The sequence below is a fragment of the Lynx canadensis genome, chromosome D3, assembly GCF_007474595.2.
Source record: "Lynx canadensis isolate LIC74 chromosome D3, mLynCan4.pri.v2, whole genome shotgun sequence".
Classification (NCBI taxonomy): Eukaryota; Metazoa; Chordata; class Mammalia; order Carnivora; family Felidae; genus Lynx; species Lynx canadensis.
The window spans coordinates 69080653-69084678 of record NC_044314.2 but is presented as its reverse complement, the minus strand read 5'-3'; the positions used below and the strand labels follow the sequence as shown (position 1 = coordinate 69084678).

General features: G+C 52.8%; 1 long non-coding RNA gene across 2 annotated transcripts; it reads right to left on the bottom strand.

Moving 5' to 3' along the window:
* Positions 1 to 819: 819 nt before the first annotated feature.
* Positions 820 to 1988, bottom strand: LOC115528356. 2 transcript variants are annotated; one of them, XR_003973235.1, is made up of 3 exons: positions 1874 to 1988; positions 1198 to 1425; positions 820 to 861 (listed from the first exon to the last, which is right to left on the bottom strand). It is a non-coding gene; the product is annotated as an uncharacterized LOC115528356 (long non-coding RNA). The 2 variants fall into 2 exon arrangements; XR_003973234.1 differs by having other exon boundaries at positions 821 to 861; positions 1192 to 1425.
* Between the last annotated feature and the right edge of the window lie 2038 nt (positions 1989 to 4026).

Below are 4026 nucleotides of genomic sequence, written 5' to 3'. Positions count from 1 at the left end.
CGCCCCTGTAACGGCTTCATTAAGGCAAAAGTCACCCACCCTGTGACTCACCAGGTCAAATGTACAGCTCATAGCACTTAGTACACTCACATCACCACGGTCTGATACTACACGTACCCCCGGAAGATGCTCTACTCCCTTTAGCCATCACCCGCCACCCCCTACCTCTACCCTAGCCCCTGTCAACCCCTGATTTTGCTGTATAGATTCGCCTACTCTGGATGTTTCATAGACACAGACTCACACGCTAAGTGGCCTTCTGCACCGTTTTCAAGGTTCACCCCTGCCGTAGCGTGTGTTCGAGAACCGTTCTTTTTCGTGGCCGAGTGACATGCCCTGTGAGCCATGTAGCCCTTGATGGGCGTTTGGGCTCTTTCCTCTTTTTGACTATTGGGAATAGTGCTGCTGGGAACATGGGCGGTTGAGTGTCTGTCTGAGTTTCATTTCTTTTGGGTATTTACCCAGGAGCGGAATTGCTGCATCACGTGGTACCTCTGTGTTTTACCTTTTTAAGGAACTGCTGGACTGGTCCTGGACGTTTTGACTTCACAGGTCTGGGGTAGGGGTGAGGAATCCAAATTTTCTACCGCTCTCCCCTAGCACCGCAGAATTCAGAATAACCTTCTCATTTGACTTTGAACAGCTTCTGTGACATGACCGCAAGCCACGACCCCAGCTTCTATCTAGTGAGGCAAGTTGCTAATTCTTTAAATGTTTATTTATTTATTTTGAGAGACAGAGAGAACTCGCGTCAGCGAGTGCATGAGCGGGGGAGGGGCAGAGAGCGAGAGGGAGAAAGAGAATCCTGAGCAGGCTCCATGCTGACGCGGGGCTCGAACTCACAAACCGTGAGACCACGACCTGAGCGGAAATCAAGATCCGGGCACTTAACCGACTGAGCCACCCAGACGCCCTGCTGTTTCTTTACTAGAATGCTCACAGTCCCACCTCCGCACCTTTGCTTATAACTAGCCCTCTCACTTAGAATGCCTGTCCCCCAAAGCCCCTTCCCACCCCAAGCCCGGTGGTCTCTAGACCCACATCAAAGGCCACATGTTCCAAGAAGCCCTGGCAAGCTCCCCAGGCTCTGCGACATTGTTTCCGTTTCAATATCCATTCTTCATCTTCTTCTATTCGTAACTATTTACGTACAGGCAGTCTCTCACTGACCGGATTTTCTAGGATCCTCACCTGTACCTTTTGCGTCTTTGTACTTCTCAGCCGTGACACCGTGCCTGGCGTGTAAGAAGGGCCCGATAAACGCTCATGAAGTGCAGAGGTCCTGGGAATTTCCAAGGCTGAGAAGGAGCTGGCTGGATGGCCAGTCGGACATTCCATTGCCCCTGCCCGGGGCAGGGTCCGGTCCTGGGCTTGCTCGTGGCCGCCTTCCTGGTTTCTGGCATGGAGCCTTCCGTATAGCAGGTACTCCACGAAGATTTATGAAATGCATGAGTGACTCAAAGACCCTCTAGGTTGGACAATGAGTCCTTTGGCCACGAGGGAGGGGGGGGTGTATAGAGCAAGAACCTAACCTGGGTGGGGAGGGGTCAAGGTCAAGGAACATGGATTTGAATCCTGAGTCTCCCTCCAACTCTCGCTCTTTGACCTTGGGCAAGTCCATCCCTCCCTCCCCCCGCCTGCCAGCCTTAGTTTCCCCATCTGTAGAATGGGAGCAATGGAGTAGGTGAAACTGAGGCAATTTTCAGTTCTACCGAGTGTGAGATCGAGATTGCTCTTGCTGGCGTGAGACACTGGCCTTGAAAGGGGGCACTGGGGGGCCCGTTCCTGTCTGCCCCAAGGAGGGTAATCAAGGCCTGCTCAATTTTCATTTGTGAAATTGCTAGGGACATTTGGGCATGCAGGGAATACTTACTGTTCCTGGGGCCTGACCTCTGGCTTCTGATCGATCCGGGCGTATTTTCAATGCACATTTCACAGTGGAGGAGCTCAGAATGCACCGCGCTGGTCCCAGCCCCCCAGCTCCAGCTCCTCTGGCCCAGGCCGGGCCTGGAGTGGACCTCACAGGTTGGTCCAGTCGGTCAAGAAGACCTCAGAAGGGCCAGGGCCCGGGGTCTCCGGGAGGACAGGTCCCAGGGTCTGGGCTCTGGTGTGTGGAAACTCACCTTGACCTGCAGGCAAAGGGCCCGGATCACGGTCCTGCTGGGCGCTTCTGGATCCTCCATTTGACCGGGAGTCTGCTTCCTAGTGAGGCTCTTACTCTCCTTCACCCTACACTTCCTGCTAGATAAGACCTGCTACTATTCTTGTTGCTAGTAAAAACCAACATAGATTGAACTCCTGCTGTGTGCTCAGTATTTTAGACACCCTAACTTAGAAGGTAGGGGTTAAAAGCATGGGACTCTGGTTGCCCAAAGGCCCCAAGTCCGAGTTCCTGCTGGAGGCTACCATACATCTTTTTTTTTTTTAATTAAAAAAAAATTTTTTTTTTTTAAATTTTTTTTTTTTTCAACGTTTATTTATTTTTGGGACAGAGAGAGACAGAGCATGAACGGGGGAGGGGCAGAGAGAGAGGGAGACACAGAATCGGAAACAGGCTCCAGGCTCTGAGCCATCAGCCCAGAGCCCGACGCGGGGCTCGAACTCACAAACTGCGAGATCGTGACCTGGCTGAAGTCGGACGCTTAACCGACTGCGCCACCCAGGCGCCCCCCAAAAAAATTTTTTTAATGTTTATTTATTTTTGAGAGAGACAGAGACAGGATGTGAGCGGGTTAGGGGCAGAGAGAGAGAGGGAGACACAGAAGCAGAAGCAGGCTCCAGGCTCTGAGCTGTCAGCACAGAGCCCGACGCGGGGCTTGAACTCATGAGCTGTGAGATCATGACCTGAGCCGAAGTCGGACGTTCAACCGACTGAGCCACCCAGGTGCCCCGATACATCTTTGATTAAGTCCTTACACAGGACTTAGGCACATAGGCTTTGGAGCCAGGCAGAGCTACATTCAAACCTCTACTTCCCACGTGGCTCCTCGCTTGCCCGAGAGCACAAGGGTTCACCCCTCCGAGCGCCAGCTTCCTCATCTGTGAAATGGGTATAAAACCTTAGGAGGATTCAAAGCACACCGAGCACCTGATGTGTCGCCCGGCTCACAGGGATCACTCAAAAACACTCCATCCACGAGAACGCTCTTCCTTCCTCATTGCCGTGCCCCTCCAGCAGGTGTAACCTCTATCTTGACTTCTAATGTCCCCTGTTCTTGAACTTCTTCTCCTGAACGGAGCGTGCGTTCCTTGTGCCTGGCTTCTTTGGCTCACGCGGCAGCTGCGAGCTTCATCACCCGTGCTGCTGTGGGTCTCGGTCATTTGCCGTTTTTCATTGCTGGAGGGAATTTTCCGTTCTGTGAAACTTCCACGGTTCATCCTTTCCCTCATTCTGCCATTGCGGGGCACCTGCCTGGTTTCCAGCTTGGGGGTCTGGTGAAGAGCGGTTGTCAGTGTTGTCCTGGGGGCTCCGGTGCCCGGGCACAGCTTTCTGTTGGGTATGTTGACTCAAGGCACAGCTGCTGACTCTCACCCCGGGGCAGGTGCGTGCCCAGCCTCAGCAGACGCCACCAGCACGCTTCCCAAGTGGTGCCCGCCCGAGTGTCCACGTTCCTGGTAATTGACGAAAAGTGTTTGGTGAAATTCACACGACATGAAATTAACCATCCCAAAGCAAACACCTCCGTGGCATTTCGCGTCTTCACAGCCGTTGGACCACCACCCCCGGTATCTAGTTCCAGAACATGTTCCTCACCCTAAAAGTAAACCCCGCACCCACTGAACAGCCTGGAGATTAAACTTCACATTCTCCTTCCCCCTCCCCCCTCCAGGCCCAGCCTCTAGCAACCACCACTCTGTTTTCCGTCTCTGGGTTTACCTATTCTGGTTAATTCATACAAATGGAATCGTACCTTGCGTGGCACTTCTGGTTTTGGCTTAATGTTTTGGAGGTTCATCCACGTTCAATCGGGACTTCTTTCCTTTTGCGGCCGAATAATATTCCGTTGTGTGGATAGACCACATTCT